The 26988-nt window shown below is 38.1% G+C and overlaps 1 protein-coding gene across 2 annotated transcripts in view; it reads right to left on the bottom strand.

Annotated features, from left to right (window-relative positions):
- The window catches only part of NELL1 (neural EGFL like 1), an 882973-nt gene that overhangs the window by 539434 nt on the left and 316551 nt on the right, over positions 1 to 26988 (bottom strand). The gene's annotated exons all lie outside the window — the stretch shown is intronic.

The raw sequence follows: 26988 nt of genomic DNA, 5'->3' as shown, positions 1-26988 counted from the left end.
TCCTTATCCCCCTATCATTCCTGACCTGGAGCTTATAAGTGAAAAAGGTCACATCCCAAAGAAGGAAGCTCAAAATTAAACAGATTCTAATAAAAAGCAACCACTGGATTTTGTTGGGTACAGAGTCCAGAGACCAAGAGGTGTTCCTCTATGAGGCTCCTGTCACAGAGAACCCTTTGAGTTTACAGGGCTTAGATCTCAAGAGCTGTAACCATCTTGGTGAACCAGTAGAGTGGCAAGGAATGATAAGGAGTAGCCCCCCAAGGCCCCAAATCTAAAGAGGCACAGACATATGGCTGTCTAGAATAGATCTTAGAATCTTTGACAGAATGTCAAAATCAGATGGAATCTCTGTGGCCCCAGAGTCCAATCCTCTTACTTTACAGAGGAGGAAACCAAGTCTCCTCAACCAAGAGGTTGAGGGACTGTGAAGTCACCCTGGTATTTCAGAATCCTAGTTAGATAAGAGGACAAACATTAAAGCAGAAAACTTTTCAAAAACATTTATCTCAGATAGAGACTCTTGCTGACCCTAACCGAAGCCTTGGAGACTGATCCAGGATGTAGGTCTGCATATTTATGTGTCACAGCAGATTTAGAAATAATTCCTCTTGTCTGAGTCAGACAACACTGCATATTTTAATTCTCCCAGTCGCTTCAGAGCCTGTGCCAACAGGCATGTGACATCTTATTAAATCAACTATAAGGAGAAAAAAAGCCAATCTAAAATAGACTGTCTCAAAAATTTCATTTATATAATTTATGAGTTTTAAGTAATCTCTATTCAGATTGTCACTCCCAAGAATCTGATTAAAATTATTAGTTTATAGAAAAAAGACTGAAGCAAGCTTTAAGAGAAAAAAGAAAACCTTGCAGGTTTTTCATTTGATTTTCCCATCTACCCTTGGTATTGTGATGCTAAATAAAACCATACACATCATCTCATGTGATGGGAGTGGGGGTGGGGGGCAAGCCAAGTTAATAATACTGCCAACAAAGGCAGACAATTATATCTTTATTCATGGGTTCTGAAAGCACTTAAAATGCAGCATAGCCATTCCCAATGACAGACATCTACATCTGTGTTTGCTTGTGGCATCAGTTGTCTAATATTTCATTAATAGATGTATTTTTTCAATATAACTTTTAAAGCATTGAATTCAGACATGCAATGGGAAACTGCCATGGATTACTGACAATATCAGTCTTCCAAAGATTGAGCTTGTGTGCAGCAACAAAAAGTTGAGATCTTTGTTGGTGATGGATCTGTATGCTCTGAGATCCATGGAGCTTTGGGAGAAGGCTTACAGCCATGTCTGTAAGATAACATGCAACCTTAAACAGTTTTCCCTCTCCCTCCGTGGCTTAGCAGAAAAACACCTAGGAGGCATTGTATGTACAAGGACATCCTAAAAATGCAGCTCGAGAAACTTAAATACAGTTCACTTTAGTGTGGAAGGAGGAAATGTGAATGAACTAGGGACAAGAAGAGGATCTTAGAAGTGAAGCTATAATGTGGTCCTGGGTGACCCATAGCATACAACTTCAGAGGGTACCATCCACACTATCTTCCATGTGAACAATGCTCCCAGGAGTCACACAATGACCCTCTCCTAGTTGATCTCCCTTTCCTATTTTCTATCTCTTTCCATTATCAAGATACTGGCATTTTTAAACCAGTGTGATCATGCCCAAGGGGAAAGACCAAAAACTTTTCCCTTTACTATAAAACAAGCCCTGGGGTGCCTGGGTGGCTCAGGAGTTAAGCGTCTGACTCTTGATTGTGGCTCAGGTCATGCTCTTGTGGTTCTTGAGATGGAGCCCCATGTTGGGCTCTGTGTTGACTGCATGGAGCCTGCTTTACATTCTCCCTCTCTCCCTATCTCTCTCAAAACAAATAAATGAATATTAAAAAACTGCTGTCATCCATCAGTAATCCCTTTCACACACTCATGTCCTTCATTCACTCATCCATTCCACAGTCACTGACAGCTTGCATTTTGCTACGCAGAAAAGCAGAAATCAAGCTGAGCTAGCATTCTACATAAAGACAAAGAAACTTTATCTAACTAATGTGCTAAAGCACCTCAGATACCAAAGAATATGAAGATGGACCATGAGGTTTCCTGTTCACATAAAGGGAAAAAATAATGAAGTGTAATCAGAGTCATACAGATTGGCTCTAAGACATAGAAATTTTACATTCTGCAACAACAATGGAAAAAGTCTGTTCCATCCTCTGAAGATGGTACCCATGGCAGATCGTTGGGAAAAAATGCCTTTAATAATTCGCCTCATTACAGACACACCCTTGGGTAGTCTCTACCACACTAATCCTGGTCTTGGCCATGTGGCTTGTTTGGGCTAATGGGACTATAGCAACCATTTCAAAGATAGAGACATAAAACATGCTTATGTGTTGGGAACTGCCCTCTCATACTGCTCTTGGGAACGCTGAAAACACTACCATGTGACCAAGCCCAAACTAGCATACTACAGGATGGCAGATATACAGCTAATTCACCCCACTGCCCTGCCTGACATTAAGCCAACTTTTAGTCATGTGAATGGGGCCTTCCTAGACCACCCAGCTCTGGCTGACCTAAAGACACAAAAGGAATTACATATTTCTCTGATGTGATACTACATTTTAGGGTGGCTTGTTATTCAGCAAAAGTTACTGAGTCAGTACCTCACTGTAAGGCAGTAGAAACTCAAAATATACATCCTATGACAGAAGCCCTGATTAGCAAATAAAGGGTTTATGTGCAAATCTAGACATTTTAATCAAATGCTATCTAGGTCAGATCTTGAGGGCAATTTGTTTTATGTTTCTTGAATCATGAACATTTCATGTGGTTAGAATTTCCAGAATCATCTTGAAAATAAATCAACTAAAGTTGTTGTAAGTGATGTAATTCTGGAGGAATAGATAAAATTTGAAAACACTTAAGGCAAAAATGGCTGGTCAGGAGAAGTTTTAGCCAAAAAAAAAAAAAAAAAAAGCAAATGTTGAAAAGGGATGACATTGCCCTCAACACTGAGGCTCTCTCTCATTCCCTCAGAGTCTAATAGTGTTGGCAGCTGATAGCCCTTAGCTGAATATCTCCTTGGGCATTTCCCTCAGCTGAGAACTGCCTTGCCCAAAGTCATGTCCTCTTCCTTGACTTGCTGAAGGTGGCATCCAATGACATCTCTACTGAATTGATATAATCCTTTGAATTTCCTTTTTATTTTTTTAATGTTTTATTTGTTTTTGAGAGAGAGAAAGAGACAGAAAAAAAAATGAGCAGGGGAAGGGCAGGGAAAGGAGACACAGAATCTGAAGCAGGCTCCAGGCTCCGAGCAGTCAGCACAGAGCCTGACAAAGAGCTGGAACCCACGAACCGTGAGATCATGACCTGAGCTGAAGTCACTTAACCAACTGAGCCACCCCCCAACCCCAATCCTTTTAATTTCAATGCAGGACAACAGCCCAGACACCCCAGCCCCAGAACTTCCCATACATTTGGCTATGGCTTTTATTGTGACTACATGGCATTTCAACTTCTTTCTTTTTCCAGTCCTGCTTCCTTCATTTCTTCACACATATGTACCCAGAGAGCACTGCTCAATGAAATCCCTGCATGCCATTCTCCCAAGTCACAGTGTGCTTTCTGGAGAATCAGATCTAAGGCACTTTCAGAAACACAGCCTTGCCAGATGGAAAAAAGAGCAGCAACCACAGAAGGAAGGCATCACACACACAATGGGATAATGCCAACAGAGGAAAATGATAAGAAGGCGTCAGACGCATGAACACAGCATACGGGAGAAGAGGAGGAGAGGGAAGCATCCCAAGGGAAAAAAGTCATTGGTAAACCAGCTCTAAACATCCTTGTGACTGTGTCCCATGTTTTTTACAGCCCTGAGAATGCAAGAATCATGTTTGTTCACAACATCACAAAGACCAATGCTACATCCCGGGAGTCAGAAAATCAAAAGGAACCAAGTAGGTGAAAAACTTCTCTGCTAGAAGAGAGAAGAAGAAGAACATGGTGATGTTATCTAAGAGAGAATCATAAGCAGCAGGAAGATGTCAAAAGACTGAATGAGGCAAAGACACAAATCTTCATAGTGAGGAATACAAATGAGAATCTAACAAAAGACTTCTTTAAGGCATGAAAATTGTAAGGAATACTTTGTTTTTAATGGATATGAAAACTTTGACAACAGAGTTTTCTAGGCAACATATGACCACACATAGGTTCAGAAGTATTAAACCTGACTAAATCAAAAAGCATGTAAGAAAAGACATCCAATAATTATTTTCAAAAAAGCTGGACCTACTTTCACCAGAAAGTTGTTTAAAACTTTAAAGCTGTCAATAACCCCTGGGCTATATAGCATCCCAAGTTAAAGGAAAAAATTGATGGTCCCTGATGAGCTATAGCAGCCTTCTCTAGGGCTAATGAAAAAGTAGGCACTAGAAAAGTAGCAGCTGAGTGTAGTAGAGCAAGAATTACAGGGTAAGGAGACAAACCCTTCAGTGTGGATGTGAGTTCTCCTTCAGCCAAAGCATGTAAAGGCACCCCTCGACTCTGAGCTGCTCTAACTTGGAAAATTCAGCTTCTACGTGGGTTATGTTAATCACCCCAGTTTGGGCATGCTTCCCTGGAAAACTAGAAAGGTACTAGGGCATGTATCTATTCACCTGCTTCCTCAGCTGTTGCCTTTAGATGACATGTTAGCTGGGTCAGTAGACAAACCAACAACCCTGAAATTAGCGTTAGTTATCTTTCTTAAACCTAAATCAGCCCTCACCAGCTTGGCTAAACTTTCTTCCTTATCTTTTTTTTTTTTTTTTTTTTTGCTCTCAAATCTTGATACCAAAACCTAAAACAACAACACAAAACAACCAGTAAAACAGCTTTAGATAAAAGCCAATTTTATTAAAGTATAAAGTTGTTGGGGCGCCTGGGTGGCGCAGTCGGTTAAGCGTCCGACTTCAGCCAGGTCACGACCTCGCGGTCCGGGAGTTCGAGCCCCGTGTCAGGCTCTGGGCTGATGGCTCAGAGCCTGGAGCCTGTTTCCGATTCTGTGTCTCCCTCTCTCTCTGCCCCTCCCCCGTTCATGCTCTGTCTCTCTCTGTCCCAAAAATAAATAAACGTTGAAAAAAAAATTAAAAAAAAAAGTATAAAGTTGTTAAATACTAGGAAAAAGTATTTTAGAAATTTAGGAATTCTAGAAATTTAAAACCCTAAATGTTAAATTATATGCCACTATTAAAAAGGTGCCCATTCAATAAAGCTCTTAAGAACAACTTAATATTAAAAAAATCTATTACATATTATAGGACATCATGAGTTCATCTATTAATAACCAAAAGGATGAGCTAATAAATACCTAAAATGAACATGATAAAATTTGGCAAAGATGACAGTAAAACACTAGGGGAATTGCCACTAAAATCACAAACACATGGGTGCGCCTGTGTGGCTCAGTTGGTTAAGCATCAAATTTCAGTTCAGGTCATGATCTCATGGTTCATGAGTTTGAACCCTGCATTGAGCCCCCAGCTGTCACCACAGAGCCCGCTTCAGATCCTCTGTCTCCTCTAACTCTGCCCCTTCCCTGCACCCCCTCTCTCTCTCAAAAATAAGTAAACATTAATTTGTTTTTTTTATCACAAACACATGAACAATAACCAGGACACCTACTCTCATTATTTTAAACATTAGTTACCATCAGAAAGTTCTGATAGTAAGTTACAAAAAAAGAGAAACTGAAATTGAAAAAATGTAATCGATAACTTTTTGCATAAAATATATGGGTTGTTTGTTTTGTTTTACCTACATTTCCCAAAAGTAACATTTCTAATATTTGATTTTTTTAAAATTTTTTTTAACGTTTATTTACTTTTGAGACAGAGAGAGACAGAGCATGAATGGGGGAGGGGCAGAGAGAGAGGGAGACACAGAATCTGAAACAGGCTCCAGGCTCTGAGCAGTCAGCACAGAGCCCGACGCGGGGCTCAAACTCACGGACCGCAAGATCGTGACCTCGCTGAAGTCGGACACTTAACCGACTGAGCCACCCAGGCGCCCCATCTAATATTTGATTTTGTAGAACCCTCAATGTTCATGAGTCCACAGGGATCCCTGAATGGTCAACAGTAATTTTATATTTTTATTTCTCTGATCATTTGAAAGATTATTTTTTTTAAAAACTAGAATAAATGAATGGGCAAAGTTGGATTTGGCCTGCAGGTCAAAGATGATCATAATTGTGAATGGCCTCATGATTTGGTCACAATTGTCCCCAAGTATTACTGTTTGAATTGTTGGTTCTGATAAGACCAAGGGGGAGCCTAAGTTCTGCATTTTCATCAAGTGATGCCATAAATGGATGCTTTGCAGTAATGGAGAAAATAAAATCGAGGGAGAGAATGGAGCCTTCCCAAAGTGCACCATACTTGGTGCTGAATCCAATGACCCTGGGCTGAAGCCTTCAGTACACAGTCACATCACAAGCAATGGTTTCAACTCAGCAAAATATTATCAATCACGTATAATGAATGCTGCTAATTTGCTGTTTATGGTTTCATGGGATTATAATTAAGAGCTACCATAATAAGAAGCATATTCCTGGTTAAGTTTTCATATTTTATGAATGTCATTCTAATTATATTTGAAATTCATTTAAGTGATCACAAGTTGTTCAAAATATTTTTCCCTTTAAAAACTGGTCTACACTTTTCAGAGATTTAGAAACATTGCCTTGGAGAATCACTTAAAATGCCATTAACACTAATAGAAGAGTTCAGTAATAAAGAGATACAAAGTAAATACACAAAAATCAATAGCATCCTTAAACGCCAGCAATAAAAAGGTACGACATATAATGGAAAAAGATAATCAACATAATAGCACAACATATGATAACCAGGAATAACATTAACAAGAAACATTAGGAAGGACATATGTTGGAAGGAAAAAAACAAAACTTTACCTGGAGACTCAAAAAAGTACTTGAATAAATGGAAACGTATTTGTGATACAAGAAAGTAATATTTAAAAGGCAATTATTCTGAAATTTGATTATACATTTAATTCAATTTCCACTGAAGTCCACACAAGATTATTACTAAAATGTGACCCTGTTGGTCTGGAGGAATAACATTGTGAGAATAGTCAATAAAGTGTAGCAAAGGGTAAGAAATGAGGATGTGGCCTGAACACCAAGTTCCAAAATAAAGTTAAATTAACTTAACAACTATCTTTCTAGTAGAACTTCTTAGAGTCTCCCATGTACTAATATGAACATTATCTGAGGAAGAGGATGAACAGAAAAGTATGTGGTATTTACCAAGTATATTTGCACAGGAAACTCTTTCTTACAAAAGAGCTCATGTACCTATCTCCGATACATCACAGAATACAGTTTGAGAAAAGCTAAAAATATTCCAACAAATGAATGTCTCCTGGACTGTTTCTTGACCTCAAAGCTCTTTTGTTTCAGTCTGCTTCAGCTTTTCACACACTCACATCTACACCTCAGCATCATCAGAAATCATACTACCTCCAACCATGACATTTCATACCTCTACATGCAACCTACAATCTCTTATACTTGGGGCTTACTTGCACTGCTTGAACTCTGCCATATTTTTTCCACCTCATGGAGGATGTCAATCCACTAATCTACTCTGCACTTTCTCACTGTTCACCAGCTATCTCCCCTGTCTTCACTTGCTCTGTATAGCTTAGATTCCCCATCTTTCTTTAAAATCATTCGCTTGACCTCAATCAACCCCCTTAGCCATCTCTTCCTCTCTATATGTGTCCAGACAAAAACCCTAAACGTTGTCAGATACAACTCTCCACATTTCTCTGCCTTCGAACAACTCAAAGTTTTAGAAAAAACAAATTTATACAACGTGCTTTATGGAATGTCAAAACAATACTCCTACACGTTCCTTTCAACCTCTCTTCCCCATCTCTGAGAAGACCAGTCAAACCTTCTCTTCTTATCTCTAGATTCCAAGTATTTATGTGCTCCAGCTGTCATCTGATGTCCCCAGTGCATACTCCATACAGAACACAAACTGTCTAATATAGAAACACTTGTCTTTCTACTACCAAATCAACAACTCCTACTCATACCCATCTTTTACTTGTTCAAAAAAATGTCCATCCCCCTATCAATGGGCATTTTCCCTACTTGTCCTCTAGATGTCATACCACTTACCCCCTAAATGACACCCTCTGACATCAAATTTCTCCTGTTGCATCTTTTCTATCCATATGTGTAACATGCTCTAATGCCTCTCATCTTAAAAAATGAACATACGTACATACAATAACGAAACAATAACAAAAACAAACTTCAACTTGTTCCCCAATCTGTCCTCTGCTACCAGCTCATTTGTACATCACTCTTTCCTATCTCTCAGAAGAGTTGTCTACATGTTCTTTTGCCACATTTTTATCTTTAACTCACTCAACCTACTCCTATATGGTAGCCTTCTGCCTCCACTACTCCCAAAGGAAGTGCTCTTGTGTTAAAATCATCAACCACCCGTTTGCCCAATCTAATGGATACCTTTCTGATTTCCCAATGTTTCTCAGCAACCTATGACAGACTTATCTCCACCTCTTTAAAATTCTGTCCTATGTTCCCACCTTCTCAATGAAGGCAACTTCTAGCTCACTGTGCACAATTTATCAGTCTGCAATGCTGGTTCCTCCATCCTTCACCCAAAATCTGAACTTTAAGGGTCATCAGGATTTGGTTTGAGCACATATCATCCTGTCTTGATAATCTCAACCATTTTTATGGTTTCAAGCAGCACTTATATCCTGATAAGTCACCAAACTATGTCTCCAGTAAAGACTTCTTTGAACTTGAGACTTCTATATCCAACCTCTTAGTATTCATCTCCACTTGAATTTCACAGATATCACAAATAAAACTCGTCCCAAATAAAATTAATTTTCCCCTCTCAAAGTGATACTATCATCCACATAATTAATAATACAGAACTCCCTGGTCATCCTTGATTCCTCCTTTTCTTTTACTCCACTCTATTGAATCCATCTGCAAGTATTATCTATTTAAATATATCTCAAATCCATCCACTTTTCTCCATCTTCACTGCTACTATTCAGTCACCACCCTCTCCCCCTGGAGAGGTCTCTCTGGCACCCTTGCTTCCATGGTGACCTCCTCCAATTCATTCTTCATATACCAGTCCTTGATCTATAAAATCCAAGTCACATGTTCTGCCTCTGCTTACAATCTTTTAACAGTGAATCCTTACACTCAGAAAAAAATCAAAATCCCTTAAAATAGCCCCCCAGACCTTTCAAAATATGGTCTCTGCCAGCCTCCTCAATTTCATGATGTGGCTCTTTCCCCCTTTATCTCCAAACAACAGCCACACTCCCTAGAACACGGCATCATCTTCCCAAACAAAAAGCCTTGACTTCTATAGTCATTAAAATCTATACCATTTTATTTTCTCATTTGATATCCATCCTCCACACCAGAATATAACTTTAACAAGTTCAGGGCCAGACTATGTCAATCTCTTACTGTTCTATCTGCTGTAAAGAACACAGGTTCTCAACCATCATAGATTTACAGTATTTTAAGTTAGTAAATGAAAACAAGCACTCTTCTTGCCCACACACTCTTTTTACCCCAAATAGGGTATCATCCAACTTCACTTGTTTTTGAAAAGTTGATTTTTTCAGAGCCATGCCCACTGTCCACCATGGTGAGTTATTATTGGTACCATCAGCTACTCTCAGTGTGCTTATGACAATTTCAAAGGCTGCTTCGATGCCCTGGTCTGCAATTACTGTTCATTCTAGATCTTTAATTTACCAAAAGACACGTGAATCCACTAAAAATGATAAAAGGATAGGCATTTCAGTGAAATGAGATTTCACAAACGATGTTCTGTATCATGAAGCTACTGCCACAATGATACATCCAATACTGAAACTTCAGTGTCCGATGGTGCTGGAACACATGGATTGCAATTTGTGTCAGAACAGTTCCCTGACCTCCTATTCACCTCTCATCAGATGTTTCCAAATATCGTCACCTGCAAGTCCCCAGGCCAGCATGGCAAAGGACTGGCTCTCAGCAACAACAGATGAAAAAAAAAAGCAGGTGCAGTGAGGAAGCTGCTGTTTGCAGAGCAGCCTTCCATTTCAGACACCTGGTACTCAGACTTCTTACTTGTGCATGTGTCCAGGTGAAGATTTTTCCAGAGATTGTAGATGGTTTAGAGTAGGACCTCTGGTGACTATCTCCATGGATACTGCTCCATGGCATTTCTAAGCTCAATAATAACTGTGAATACTTATTTTCCTAGCCCTTGCCCCCATTGCCTCTGAGACCCTGTCCTTCCTATGGGATCCTGAACAGAGCAGTATGGCCCGGCGACCTGGAAAAGGGCCTATGGAATATTAGGCATATGTACATGTTTTCAGCGGTCTACGAGTCTCATTCAATATATTTCAACAATAAGATCAACATTTTTGTGTAAGTGTATTTGGACTTATCTGGACATATGCTTCATTGCTGAGTACTTCTATGTGATTTTTGTGCCCTTTTTTTTTTATTTACAATGCACTGTGCTGAGAGGTTATATTTTAAGTACTGTTAACAAACAACAAAGAAGTGGACTTGACTGATAAAGGATGTATTCAAGCCAAATGGTATATACAGAATGCTCTTCAAAACAGTGGTTCAAATACAGAAAGTGGAGACAAATGAAGTCATCATGCCATAGTTGATGGTGCACACATGCCAAATCCAAATAACCTGTTCCTCAGAATCCATGATGCACACATATTGCCAGTGTTGATTTAATTTCAGCGAAATACCATCCTTTCTCATGTTAAATCAGTGTAATTCATTTGAATTTTTTTGGCTTGTGGTTTTGTTTATACTTAACCATTAAAATGATTTGCCTTTATAGTTGTACAAGAGCTATAATTATTAGGAATATATGCCTAATTTATGTTTCTACATATTTAAGGACTATGAGAATAAACATACAAATCTAAACCTATTTTTTGGTTGTTTGTTCTCCTTTTAAAATTTTGTAAATGCTTATCTAGTATAAAAAAGCACATTCAGAATCAGACCAGTCTGAGCGCAAACCCTACCTCTACCAGCAATTTCTGATTGTGTAGAGACTGTGGTCTCTACAATTTACACATTCCCTTCGAACCACAGTTTCTCCGGGTTGTAAGCCTATGAAAGGCGATAGGGGCTAAGCACCCAATCTACAGCTGGTGAGATGTAAACTCACTTGCTGCTATGTAAGATCAGCTTAAAAACTGAATTTCGTATCCATTGAGTGGTCACTCATTAATGTCACAATATTATATTGGTGTTAAGCCTTTTGATTTTTACAATACTTAACTATGTCAACTCATCAGAAATATTCAAAGTAAGTGATTAAGACATCATGACCCAAGTTTAAATTTTAAAGTAGTTAAGACACTTACTGGGAGTGACCCCCTGATCACTGGTATAGTCTGGACTCAGCTCCTCCAAGTCTTTTTAGTCAAGTGTCACCCTTCTCTTCACTATACTATGTCCAGGTTACAATCAAGTCCTCTAAATTCTTCCAGTGTGATATTACATTGGCTTGCTGATGGGTACAAGAAAAGGCTTGTTATTTGATAAATAATATACACCCTTATAAAACAACAGAAAGTTAAGAAAGAGTAGCTAGACAGCCATAACAGGGAACACTGGTTTTAAAGCAAAGACACTGATTACTGACTTTGACAATTTCAGTTTTTCCCTCTCTCCTTTAATCATTCCACTCACAATTGCATCCTTTTCTATTTTAAAGTCTATTATCAATTCATGCTGCAAAGAGGTTGTGTAACGTCTTTAGAAATGATATTAGGTCAGTGAACAAGTTGTTTTTTTTTTTTCCTAATGACCCAAGATAATATGAGTGATAAGTGGTTTAAGCTTTTGCCATGAAAATATAGACAGAACTGAATTTCCACTGAAATTAGGAAACTTCTCATGCTCATCTTTTTATCCAATAATGCTATGAGAGCCAAAGAAGTCAAAGACCGGCTGACATTATTGACAGAGAAATCCCATTGTTCAGGCAAGATAAAAATTCCCTGTTAAGAGTGTACCAGGTCCTTCTCTGTGCTCACATCAGAAAGGGTCCAAGCCCTCACTGCCAACAAATTCATAGCTTCCAGAGCACAAAGAGGAAAGACACAGGAACACTATAAAGATTACAGGGCTACAAGGCTATAACACAAGATGCCACATTTGTGTACAATTGTTTAAAATGATTTAATTCCTTCAAAATGTAAACAAAGATGGGCCAAAAGACATTTCTCAACTCAAATATATGATAGGGAAAAAAATTAAAGCTACCTGAATGTTCAAAATTATTGGGATGATTATATAATTCACTCAGGACTTGTGACAGGTTATTGTTCAGCCATTAAATTGAGATTTACAAAGAATTCTAAGGACATAGAGACGGGCTTTTGGCATGATGTTTAGTAGTTCTTAAAAAGTGTAAACTATGTAAAAAGAACTATGTAAAAAGAAAGTATATGAGTGCACAGAAATAAAGCTGGAAGGAAATACATGAAAATACTCATAAGTTTAGATTGTTGAGATCAGAAGGATACATGGTTTTATTCATATTTTACCTATATTTTCCATTATGTTTCAAGTAATTTTGTTAATATTTTTATCAGTAAAAATTAAATTACACACTCTATATAAAACGATTAACATTTATTTCATCCATTGCAAAAGGGATGACTTTCCCTCAAAACAGGACTTTGTAGCACCAAGGATGAAAGAAAAGTGTGTACCAATGGAATAAAAGCACTGGAGACCTGTTACCTCACAAAAGACTCCAGACTACCTTTGGGAATTCCCACACTCCAATTTCATGTATTTTAGAAAAGGGTTTTCTTCTGTGTTATCCCCTGCATGGGGATTCAATAAAGCCAAACCTGCCATATTATTGCCCCTTTTGTTTTGCACAATGAAAGTTGAACCACTAGAAATGATGATGTTGGAGATTTTTAACAGAGATTGTATGTGGTACAGATCTTCACCAGAATACTGAATTTTGGGGGCACCTGGGTGGCTCAGTCGGTTAAGCGTCTGACTTTGGCTCAGGTCATGATCTCACAGTTTGTGAGTTCAAGCCCCACATCAGGCTCTGTGCTGACAGCTCAGGGCCTGGAGCCCGCTTCAGATTCTGTGTCTCCCTCTCTCTCTGCTCTTCCCCTGCTCACATTCTGTCTCTCTCTCTCTCAAAATTAAATAAAGGTTTAAAAAAGAAAAAAAGAATACTGAATTTTCCCCATATAAAAAAATCATCCAGCAGTGGTAATTTTTTTTCCTTTGGTTTTAAATAAAATCTAAAGTGAGAGTAAGTATGAGGTTTAAAAGGAAAGCCCTGAGGTTTCTCTCATCTAGAACTCTTCCTATTCCCCTTAAACATAGCACCTTCCATTGACCTCTGACCTGCCATCTATCCTCCATTAAGTCTTATTCCAACTCCTTCTTACTTCTTTGATCTGTCAACCCTTCTAGCCCAGAGTTACTCAAAATGGTTATTTGAGTACTTTTATTATAGTCCACAAGTTAAAAAGCTTATATGGAAAAGTAAATCAGCACACTACATCCTTAACAAAGTCTTGAAACAAACAGAAAAAAAAACATAATTAAAAGAGAAAATGGAACAAAAGGAAGTCATTTGAAATAAGCAGCATACATAGTGATTTTATTGATTTGTATTCTTGAGTAAGCTACTTTTCTTTGTCACAGACTACTAGCGAGCATTTACAGATCAACATTAACCCACATACCACAAAGAGTTGCACCACTCTACCGAAAATTTTAGTTGACTGTGTTCAGACAGTGATAAATGCACTACATAAAAGACATAGGGCAATAGACCAAAGACAGCAGTGAGAGACTGGGATGCTCAGTGAAGAATTCTATTAGAAAGGGACAGATATGTTGGTAAGAAAAAGCTAGTCAAGCAAAGATCTGGAAAAAGAATTTCCAGGTAGAGGAAACAGGTGGTGCCAAGAGTCTCAAGTGCAATACAAAACTTAAGTAAAAATATGATCGAATTATTATGTAGTAAATGAATTTTGGAAGTTCACCTAGGCTACAGCACTCAAAAAGGGTGCTACACAGGGGAACCTGGGTGGCTCAGTTAAGCCTCCGACTTCAGCTCAGGTCATGATCTCGCAGTTTGTGAGTTCGAGCCCCACTTCAGGCTCTGGCTGACAGCTCAGAGCCTGAAACCTGCTTTGGATTCTGTGTCTCCCTCTCTCTCTGCCCCTCCCTGCTCACTCTCTGTCTCTGCCTCTCAATAATAAACATTTTTTTATTTTTTTTTAAAAGGGTGTTACAAAACACAAACTCCATAGGCTGTTCAGTGGGATTCATTTACAAAACGTTCCCTGGTCAAGCAAGTTCAGAAAAAGTTGAATTAATTACATTTAAACCATTAAAACACAAAAACAAAAACTCTCTGCTCCTAACATACATTGTAAATCTCCATGTGTTGTCTGAAGTACAAGTGGAGATATGCTATCTAACAATTTAATTTTACAAATGAAAATACTAAGGTCTGAAGATGTTTGGTGATGTCATCCATATCCACTAATGTGCTGGTAAAGGTTTCAGAACCAGTTCTCCACCCCCATTACCCCAAAGTACATGCATATTAAGATATGCAAACTCTAAAACGACCTTCATGATCTCCATCTCATGGTGTTCATAACTTTATGTAGGCTATTCATCCTTGAATGTGGGTACAGCCTGTAACCTGAAAATTGAATAGAATGCCACTCATGTGCTTCACTTACATTATACAAGACTCCATCTTACTAGAAGACTCACACTACAGACTCCTTTTCTCCATAATTGCCTTTAAAAAATAAGTGGCCAACACAGCCAATCTCAGCTACAACCACCCCACAAGGGTGCCCTCTGTGCAGAGAGCCCTGAGACACCCTGGCTTGCATGCACTTCAGCTTCAGATGTCCTGCCAAAACACCCTGGGTGGACAGCCCTGGGACCACTCCAGCCCAGACCCACTTCAGCAACTGCTTTCTCACTGGGGCAACCCCAGCCCATGCCAACTAAAGTAACCAGGCACACACAGTTAATACGAAACAAACCTGCATAACACCATTACTTCAAGTTTAGGAGAAGGAACTATTCCACCTAACACATGGAAACAAATAGAAAAGTCACACAAAATGGGGAGACAGGGATATGCTCCAAAAACATGACAAAACTTCAGAAAATAAACTTAATGAAACAGAGATAAGTAACATGCCTAATAAAGAGTTTTAAGTAATGATCATAAAGATACTCACTGGACCTCAGAGAAAAGAACTCAGTGAGAACATGAAAAAAAAAAAGATATGAAACATAAAAAAAAAGAAGCAATCAGATCTGAAGAATACGGTAACTAAAATAAAAAATACACTACAAGGAATCAACAGATTAGTTAATGCAAAAGAACAAATCAGCAATCTGAAGGACATGGTAAAGGAAAGCCCCCAAGCTGAATATCAAAAAGAAAAAAGAATATTAAAAAATGAGAAGAGGTTAAGGGATCTCTTGCACAACATCAAGTGAACAAACATTTGCATTAGAGGGGTCCAAGAAGAAGAAGAGGGAGAGAAAACGGAAGAAAACAAATATGAAGAAATAAGAGCTGAAAACTTCCCTAATGTAGGGAAGGAAACATATCCAGATTCAGGAAGGGCAGAGAATTCCAAACAAGATGAACGCAAGGAGGTCCACACCATGACACATAATTAAAATTTCAAAAGTTAAAGATAAAGAGAATTTTAAACGCAGCAAGAGAGAATCAAAAGTTATATACAGGAAACCCCATGAGGGTAAGCAGCTAATTTTTTAGCAGAATCTTTCCAGGCCAGAACGGGGTGGCATGCCACATTCAAAGTGCTGAAAGGAAAAAAAACAACAACAACAACAATGAAGAATACCGGGAACAATTATCTTTCAGAAGAAAAAGAGAGATAAAGAGTTTCCCAAGCAAAGGCATGTAGGTGGCTCACTCCATTAAGTGTGCAACTTGAGCTCAGGTCATGATCTCACAGTTTGTGGGTTTGAGCCCCGTATCAGGTTCTGTGTTGACAGCTCAGATCCTGGAGCCTGCTTCAGATTCTGTGTCTCCTCTCTCTGCCCCTCCCCTGGTCATGCTCTTTCTCTGTCTCTCAAAAATAAACAAACGTTAAAAAAAAAAAAAAAAAAAAAGATTTCCCAAACAAAAAAAGTTAAAGAAGTTCATCACCAAAACAGCAGCCTTACAAAAAATGTTAAAGGAACATCTTTAAAAAAAATAAAGTTAAAAGTTAAAAGTTAAACTTAAAAGTTAAAAAGAAAAAAACATAATTATAAGGAAATTATTAATAAAAATGTGTAAAGTACGGTTTTATACATATAATATATATAGATATGTAATACTGTATGTGGAAGGGGAATTAAAAATGAATTTCTTTTAGTATGTTTTTTTTTTTTAATTTTTTTTTCAACGTTTATTTATTTTTGGGACAGAGAGAGACAGAGCATGAACGGGGGAGGGGCAGAGAGAGAGGGAGACACAGAATTGGAAACAGGCTCCAGACTCTGAGCCATCAGCCCAGAGCCTGACGCGGGGCTCGAACTCCCGGACCGCGAGATCGTGACCTGGCTGAAGTCGGACGCTTAACCGACTGCGCCACCCAGGCGCCCCTTTAGTATGTTTTTTAATGTGACAATCAACTTAACACAGCTACATACTTAGGATGTTATATATGAAATTCATGGTAACCACAACCCCAATATCTGCAATAGCTACACAAAAAATAAAGATAAAGAAAGCCAAATATAGCACTATAGAAAGTCATCAATCACAAAGAAAGAGAGCAAGAGAAAAATAAAGGAAGAGAGAAGAATTACAAAACAAAACAAAATAGAAAAACAGAAAACAACAAAGCGAAAAGAAGTACTTATCTAAAATGATTATTTTTAAAGTAAATGGTCTATATATTCCAATCAAATGCAGAATGCACTAAGAAGAAGAACAACACCCACCTATATGTTGCCTACAAGAGACTTACTTCAGACATAAAAACACAGACTAAAAGTGAAAGGTGGATAAAGATATTCCATGCAAATGGAAGCAAAAAAACTGGGGTAGCAAGAAGGGCATTACATAATGATAAAGGAGTCACTCCAACAACAGAATATAACAATATTGTAAATATCTACACATCCAACACTGAAGAGCCTAAATACAGCAAATATTGACATTAAAAAATTGACAGTAATACCCCACTTACACCAATGGATAGATCATCCAGGCAGAAAATCAATAAGGACACAGTGTCTTTGAATGACACATTAGACCAGGTGGACCTAACAGACATATACCGACCATATTCCATCCAAAAGCAGAACACACATTCTTTTCAAATGCACATACAAAAGTCTCCAGGATAGATGACATGTTACACTACAAAACAAGTCTCAATAAATTTAAGAAGACTGAAATCATATCTTTTCCACCTACAACAGTATGACTCAAAATCAATCACAAGAAAAAAAATAGAAAAACACAAATAGTGCAGACTAAAAAATGTGCTACTCAACAGCCAATGGCTCAAAAAAATCCAAGAAGACACCAAAAATGCACGCAGACAGGGAAGTAGCCCCACCAGTCATATAGAAAACTGAGAGTGGGGACTTTCAGAGAAGATGGAGGAGTAGAAGGATCCTAAGCTCACCTCCTCCCATGGATACAACTAGATTACACCCACATCAGTGAAAATAACACGGAAAATGGTCCTAAGACTGGCAGAATCGACTCTCCACAACTAAATATAAAGAATAAACCACGTAGAAGAGCATAAGAAGGGCAGAGATGTGGCTTAGAGCCAAAAAGACACATGGGTCTGTCCACAGGAGGGAAAGACAGAGAAAAGAGAGAACCAGGGCCCACATCAGGCATTCCAGGCACAGGAGACCCACATGAGGAAGATGAATCTGCATAACATTTTCCTTTAAAAACCTGGAAAGCCCAATAATCAGTGGGACTTAAGACCCAGAACTTTAAAAATCAGTGAATTCAGGGTGGCTCAGTCAGTTAAGTGCCCGACTTCAGCTCAGGTCATGATCTCACAGTGAATGGGTTCGAGTCCTGTGTCAGGCTCTGTGCTGACTGCTCAGAGCCTGGAGCCCACTTCAGATTTTGTGTCTCCCTCTCTCTCTCTGCCCCTCCCCTGCTCATGCTCTGTTTCTCTCTGTCTCTCTCTGTCTCAAAAATAAATAAAACATTAAAACCAGTGAATTCAGCTCTGGAAGAGCCAGAAGGGCAAGAGGAAGCTAAGTTTCCACCCTTAAGGAGATAGTACAACGAACAGCCCCAAAGAGATATAGCATAGAAGCAACAGCTTGAAAAATGGCTCGGGTATATAGGAAGGAGATTTGTATGCCAATCTCAGAGATTATTCTAGAGGGACAGAGTTTAGGTGGAGACCTCTTCAAAAGAGTTGGCAGGTGCCATTTCCCTTCCCCATAACCCAGCCTAGACACAAAGACACCTGCAGGAACAAGTTGAACATCAATACACCACACTTAGCTTGTTAACAGCAGCCCTGTGTCTGGTAACAGCAGCCCTGTGCCTGATTTCTCCCACAGAGAAGCCCCATCCACCCCAGCCTGGGCAGATTTCCATGGCAGCTGTAGCTCCCTACCCATGGTAGACTGGCACAGACCTTGCAGATACCATGTACCCCACTCCATCATTCTCCATCAGACCTGAACCCTTCTATATGCTCTAGTTTGGGCCCATTCACAGCAGTGCCACAAGCATGGAAGCGTGCAAGCAGCTCCAACAAGGGCCAGAAACACTCCAAAATGACACATGCCCAAGGTAGAGGGGGAGATAACATACCAATCTGATGGCAGCTGCAGCAACGGGCTGCGGCAGACATCTGGTCTGAGTCAGGCCCTGCCCACCAATGAAAGATTCTGAACAGACAACACAGGAAAAGCAAGCTACAGTTTAGTACTACTGCATCTCTGGCAAATACCTGGTATGACTCAACTCAAGCCCAAGGCATCCCCAGACTGGCCCACTGACAACACAGGGACTAAACCCTGCCCACAAAAGGCAAGGGGATCAATTGTAGATGACTAGATTAAAGGCAAAAGTGTCTCAGCAACAATGTAGGACACACACAATATACATAGGAGACATCCCTGAAGCACCAGTTTCTAGTGCAACAGGGACATTTCACTGCATGTCACTACCTTCAAGAACAGGAGACATAGATGACTATCCTAACAAATAAAAAAGGATACAAAGACATACAAAATGAAGAAGCAGAGGAATATGTCCCAGATGAAACAACGGGACAAAACCACAGCAAGAGAGCTAAATGAAATTGAAATAATATGCCTGTTAGAGAATTTGAAGTAATGGTCATAAAGAGACTCACTGGACTTGAGAAAAGAGTGCAGGACCTCAGTAAGACCCTCAACAAGAGACAGAAAGCATAAAAAAAAAAATCAGAGATGAAGAACTAAATCACTGAAATTAAAAATACACTAAATGGAATTAATAGCAGACTAGAGGAAGCAGAAGAATGAATCAGTGACCTGGAGGGAACGGTAATGGAAAGCAATCAAGCTGAACAGGAGACAGAAAAAAGAAAATAGACTAAGGGAACTCAGCAACACCATCAACCATAATTATATTCACATTATAGGGATGCCAAAAGGTGAAGAAAGAGGAGAGGGGGCAAAAAATTTATCTGATGAAATAATAGCTGAAAACTTCCAAAATCTAGGAAAGGAAGCAGAAATGCAGATCCAAGGGGCATAGAGAGTCTCCAGCAAAATCAACCCAAGCAGGTACACACCAAGATACATAATTAAAATGGTAGAAAATAGTGATAAAGAGGGAATTTTTAAAGTGGCAATAAAAAAAAAAGTTACATACAAGGGAAACCCCATAAGGCTATCAGCTGAATTTTCAGCAGAAAGTTGGCAAGACAAAAGGGAGTGGCATTATATAATCAAAATGCTGAAAGAAAAAAAAAAACTGCAACCAAAAGTACTCTATTCTATAAAGCTATCATTCTGACTAGAAGTATAGATGAAGAGTTTCCCAAACAGTAGTCAAAAGAATCCATCAACACTAAACCATCCCTAGAAGAAATACTTAAGGGGACTCTGAGTGGAAAGACAAAAAGTAAGAGTAAGAAAAGTAAATGAAAGCAGTAAAATTAAGAATATCTTTAAAAATCAGTCAAGAAATTAACAAACTAAAAGAATGTAAATTATGACACAGTACCTAAAACACAGGAGGAGAAAAGTGAAGAAAGGGTTCAAACTTCAGAAACCATCAACTTAATAGAAGCTGCTATATGCATAAGATGCTATATATAAACCTAGTGGCAACCACAAATCAAAAACCAGTAACAGATATGCAAAAAAGTAAAGAAAAAGGCATCCAAGTATATCACTAAAGCCGACAAATGACAGAAGAGAGCAAGAACAGAGAAAAACTACCAGAAAACATAAATCAAGTAACAAATAAATGCACATCAATAATTACTTTAAAAGTAAATGAACTAAACACTACAATAAAAAAAATCAAAGGGTGATAGAATGATTAAAAAATTAAGACCTATCTATAAGCTGCCGAGAAGAAACTCATTTCAGATGTAAAGACACATGAAGATTGAAAGTGAAGGGATGTGAAAGCATTTATCATGCAAATGGAAATTAAAACAAGGCTTGGGTAACAATACTTATATCAGACAAAACTGACTGTAAAACAAAGGTTGGGAGTGCCTGGGTGGCTCATTTGGTTAAGTATCTGAATCTTGATTCTGGCTCAGGTCATGATCTCAGAGTCATGAGATCAAGCCCTGTGTCAATTTCCATGCTAGGCCTGGAAATTGGTATTTTCTCTCTCCCCCGTTCTCTCTCTCAAAAAGTAAATAAATAAATAAATAAAACAAAGCCTGTAACAAAAGACAAAAAAAAAGTCACTATATACTCATAAAGAGAATGGTCCAACAATAAGATATAGTAATTGCCAATATCTGTGCACCCAACATGGGAATACCCAAATACAAAAACAAAGGAAGTAATTGAGAGTAACACAATAATCAGTAGTAGACTTTAATGCCCCCTTGCATCAATGGACGGATCATCTACATAGAAAACCAACAATAAAACAATGGTTTTGAATGACACATTACACCAGGTGGATTTAACAAATATAATCAGAATAGTCCATCCTAAAACAACAAAATACACACACTTTTCAAGTACAAATGCAAAATTCTCCAGAACACACATTAGGCCACAAAACAAATTCCAACAAACTGAAAAAGATTAGAGTCATACTATGCATCTTTTCCAACCACAACTCTGTGAAACTAGAAATCAACCACAAGAAAAAATCTGGAAAGAACAGACACACATGGAGGTTACAGGACATGCTACTAAACATGAAATGAGTCAATCAAGATCAAAGAGAAAATAAAATAACACAATGGTCCAAAATCTCTGGGATACAGCAAAAGTTGTTGTAAGAGAGAGTTTAGAGCACTACATGCCTACCTCAAGAAGTAAGAAAAGTCTCAAACAATGTCAACTTACATCTAAAGGGGCTAGAAAAAGAAGAAAAAGAAAAAAAGAAAAACCCAAAGCTGTAGAAGGAAGGAAATAAAGATTGGAAAAGAAATAAATGAAATAGAAACAGAAACAAAACAAAACAAAACAAAGCATCTCAATGAAATCAGGAACTGGTTCCTTGAGATCATCACAAACATTGATAAACCTTTAGCCAGACTCATCAAGGAAAAAAGAAAGGGGATTCAAAATTGAAATGAAAAAGGAGATAAATACAACCAACAACGCAGAAGTACAAATGATAATAAGAGAAAATTATGAAAAAGTATATGCCAACAAATTGGACAAACTAGAAGAAATGGATAAAGTCCTAGAGACACACAATCCTCCAACTTAAATCAGGAAGAAATAGAAAATTTGAACAGAACACTTTTTTATTTTTTTAAACACTTTTTGAATTTGAGACACAGTTTCAGCAAGGAAACTGAATCAGTAATCAAAAATACTCCAGCAAACTGAAGTCTAGGGCCAGACAGCTTCACAGGTGAATACTACCCAACACCTAAAGAACAGTTAATACCAATCCTCAAACTATTCCAAAAGAAAAGAAGAAAGCTTCCAAATTCAATATATGATGCCAGCATTTCCCTTACGCCAAATCCAGATAAATACAGACACACACACACACACACACACACACACACACACACACACGGAACTACAGGCCAGTATCTCTGATGAACATAGATGCAAAAATCCTCAACAAAATAAAAGCAAATTGAACCCAAAAATACATTAAAAACCTCATTCACTATTATCAAACGGAGTTATTCCTGGGATGCAAGGGTGGTACAATATCTGCAAATCAATCAATGTGATACATTACATCAATAACAGAAAAAATAAAAACCGTAAGGTCATTTCAATAGAGGCAGAAAGAGCATTTGACAAAGCACAATATCCATTCATGATAAAAGCCTTCAACAAAGGTTTAGAGGGAACATACCTCAATATAATAAAGGCCATATAGGAGAAACCCACAGAGAACATCATACTCAATAGTGAAAAAGTGAGAGCTTTTCCTCTAAGATCAGGAACAGGATAAATATGACTACTCTTGCCACTTTTATTAAAAATAGTACTGGAAGTCATAGCCACAGCAATCACACAAGAAATAAAATGCATCTAAATATGTAAGGAAGAAGGTGTTCACTCTTTATCAACAACATGATACTATATATAGAAACTCTAAAGACTCCACCACAAAACTAGAACTGATAAATAAATTTGGCAAGGTCACAGGATACAAAGTCAATATACAGAAATCCATTGCATTTGTATAAGCTAATAATAACTAGCTTTATCCAAGTAGCTGAAAAATGTATACTCTGAAAACTACAGAATACTGATGAAGGAAATTGAAGACGACACAAGCAAATGGAAAGATATTCCAATGTTGTAGAAATGAAGAACAAAAATTGTTTCAATGCCCATACTACCAACATCAATCTGCAGATTTAATGTCATCTGTATCAAAATACCAAGAGTATGGGGCGCGTGGGTGGCGCAGTCGGTTAAGCGTCCGACTTCAGCCAGGTCACGATCTCGCGGTCCGGGAGTTCGAGCCCCGCGTCAGGCTCTGGGCTGATGGCTCGGAGCCTGGAGCCTGTTTCCGATTCTGTGTCTCCCTCTCTCTCTGCCCCTCCCCCGTTCATGCTCTGTCTTTCTCTGTCCCAAAAATAAATAAATGTTGAAAAAAAAATTAAAAAAAAATACCAAGAGTATTTTTCACAGAACTAGAACAAATAATCTTAAAATTTCTATGGAACCACAAAGACCTCAAATAGCAAAAGCAACTTTGTTTTTTGTATTTTTGTTTTTTTTTTTCAGTATATGAAATTTATTGCCAAATTGGTTTCCATACAACACCTAGTGCTCATCCCAAAAGGTGCCCTCCTCAATACCCATCACCCCCCTCTCCTCCCTCCCACCCCCCATCAACCCTCAGTTTGTTCTCAGTTTTTAAGAGTTTCTTATGCTTTGGCTCTCTCCTACTCTAACCTCTTTTTTTTTCCTTCCCCTCCCCCATGGGTTTCTGTTAAGTTTCTCAGGATCCACATAAGAGTGAAAACATATGGTATCTGTCTTTCTCAGTATGGCTTATTTCACTTAGCATCACACTCTCCAGTTCCATCCACGTTGCTACAAAGGGCCATATTTCATTCTTTCTCATTGCCATGTAGTACTCCATTGTGTATATAAACCACAATTTCTTTATCCATTCATCAGTTGACAGACATTTAGGCTCTTTCCATAATTTTAGCCAAAGCAATTTTGAAAAAGAAGAACAAAACTGGAGGTATCATAATCCCAGACATCAAAATATACTACAAAGTTGCAATAATCAAATCAGTATGGTACTGACACAAACACAGACACAGAGATCAATGGAACAGGATAGAGAGCCCAGAAATCCAGTGGTCAATTATAATTAAGTTTAATTACATGGTCAGTGAATATTCTACAAAGGAGACAAGAATATGCAATGGAAAAAAGATGGTCTCCGCAACAAATGGTACTAGGAAAACTGGACAGATACATGCAAAAGAATGAACCCGGACCCCTTTCTTACTAAGTACACAAAAATAAACACAAATGGGTTAAGGGCTAATTTTGAGACCTAAAACCATAAAAATCTGTGAAGAGAACACATGCAGTAATTTCTATGACATCAGTCATAGCAACATTTTTCAAGAGATGTCTTCTGAGGCAAGGGAAACAAAAACAAACTACTGGACTATATCAAAATAAAAAACTCTGCAAAGGCAACAATCAACAAAAAGAAAACCTACTGAATAGAAAGATATTTGCAAATGACATATCCAATAAAGGGTTAGTATCCAGAATATATGAAGAACTGATAGAACTCAATACTCAAAGAAAAAAAACAAAAACAAAAGCAAATAAACTGATGGTTGACAGTGGGGAAAAGACTAAGCGCATGACCAAAATGGGTGAAGGGGAGTGAGAGATACAGGCTCCCAGTTATAGAATAAGCCACAGGAATGAAAGGTACATCAGAGGGAATACAGCCAATTTATCGTTGCATGGTGACAGATGTTAGCTACACTTGTGCTGAACATATCTTAACAGCTGAAAACAATGAAACATAGTGTGTTAACTGTAATTAAAAAAAAAAAAATGAAAGTGGCCATGTAGTAGCCCACATGTTAAGGATCTGAGGGTGGCCTTTAGGAAGTGAGCACAACCTTTAGCTTACATTTAGAAAGAAGCCAGGCCCTTCAGTCTTACAGCTCCAAGGAAATCAATTCTGCCAACAATCTGAGCTCAGAAGTAAATTCTTCCCCCAGTTGAGCCTTCAGATAAGAACACAACCTACCTACCACCTGATTTCAACCTTGGGCGACCCTAAGCAGAATATCCAGCTAACCTGCGCAGGACTCCTGACCCACAGAAACTGTGAGATAATAAATGCATGATGTTTCAAGCCAAGAGTTCTACAGTAATTAATTCTGTAAAAATAAATAACTAATATACAAACATATTTTGAGATTATTTCATAGTTTTACTGCTATGAACATGTAGTACTACAAGTAATAAAATATACAGTAGTCTTTTATTGAAATTCTATACAACCAGTGGATTCTCACAAAATACTTTTCTTGGGTTTTGTTGAATTCTTGTATTCATAACCAACCTACGGTTACAATTGATGAACAAGTAAAATTCCAACAAGAATGCTGGTTTATATTTTATTTACACTAGTAAGAGGTTAAATGAAACAACAAAGATATGTTTTAAGACCTCATTCATTCTCTAGGGCTGAGAGACTTCTTTCCTGACTTAGCAAATTATTTTTGAATGCCAGAAGACTATTTCCTCAATTTTTTGTACTACTCACAACATAACGACTACAGACACAAAAAGCTGTTAAGTTTATTTATTCTGTATTATTAACACTTTGTCCCTTTGCTTAGGCTAGAAGTCAATAAACTTTTTCTGTAAAGAGCTAGATAGGAAATACATTAGGCTTTGCAGGCCACATATGTCTACACCATTTATTACTCATCATGCTTTTTTATTAATTCGTCTGTTGCTACAACCTTTTATAAATGTAAAAAAAAATGCACGTCTAGCTCTCTGGCTATACAAAAACAGTCCTTAAAAAATAATAAAATAATAAAACAGTTCTGGGCTCAGTTTGTTCCATGGACAATCATTTGTCAACTCTAACCTAGACAATCAACAAAACAATAAATCATATAAGCTCTGATTTGTAGCATTTGCCAATTTCTGTGATGTAAATACTTCCACCATGGCCAAATTCCAGCTACTGACATGATGTCACTATACGCGGAAGAGGGAAGAAATTCACAGCAACACATCATTTGTCTTAGTCTGCTCAAACCGCCATAACAAAGTACCACAGACTGGATAGCTTAAACAACAGAAATTTATTTTCTAACAGTTCTGGAAGCTGGAAAGTTTACGATCAAGGTGCTGGCTGCTATGGTTTCTTTCTGAGAGCAATCTCCCGGGCTTGCAGATCGCCACCTGCTCTCTATGACCTCACAGGCACAGAGAAAGAGAAAGACGGCTCTCTGGTGTCTCTTCTTATAAAACACTTATCACATCAGGATCCCACCCTGATTACTCCATTTAACCCTATCCATCTACAAACACATTTACATTGGAGGACAGGATATCAATATTTGAATTTTAGAACACAATTGAGTATGTAAAACTTTTATTCAGTATTTTCACCATGTAATTATGATATCATAGATAATGGTGGTAAAATGTTAAAAAAAAGAGTTAAGTGATGAGTTTTGGTACTTATTACCTTTGTTATTAATATAATCTAATTGTATACTTATATAATTTAATTTTTAATATGAGCTATGTTAACTGGCTCTCAAGATTCGTGAAAATATAATTGGTTCTCAGGAGCTACTACGGGCCAGTTCCAGCACACCACTGCCAAAGCAACTAAGTACCAGAGCAGGTACTAGAAACCATATTTTTTTAAATCCAGTGTTATTTCTTTTTCCTTCAGTAAATCACCAATTATTAGTAGATATACTGCCTAAATCAAAAGAAAATGTAAGTAAACTCTTAGTGTTTTGACCACTCATTTCTCTTCCCCGCCCCTGCCTCCCCCCACCCCGGTTTCAAAAGGTATGAAGACTAACAGATTTTTATACCACAGCTTATTAGTGGCTGGTTTGCTCATTAAACACATGATTCCTGTACTAGTTTACTATTTGCTTTCTTGCC

The sequence above is a fragment of the Prionailurus bengalensis genome, chromosome D1 (assembly GCF_016509475.1).
Source record: "Prionailurus bengalensis isolate Pbe53 chromosome D1, Fcat_Pben_1.1_paternal_pri, whole genome shotgun sequence".
NCBI classification, from domain to species: Eukaryota; Metazoa; Chordata; class Mammalia; order Carnivora; family Felidae; genus Prionailurus; species Prionailurus bengalensis.
Note: the sequence above shows the minus strand (reverse complement) of the source record. Positions and strands in the feature narration are given on the sequence as shown.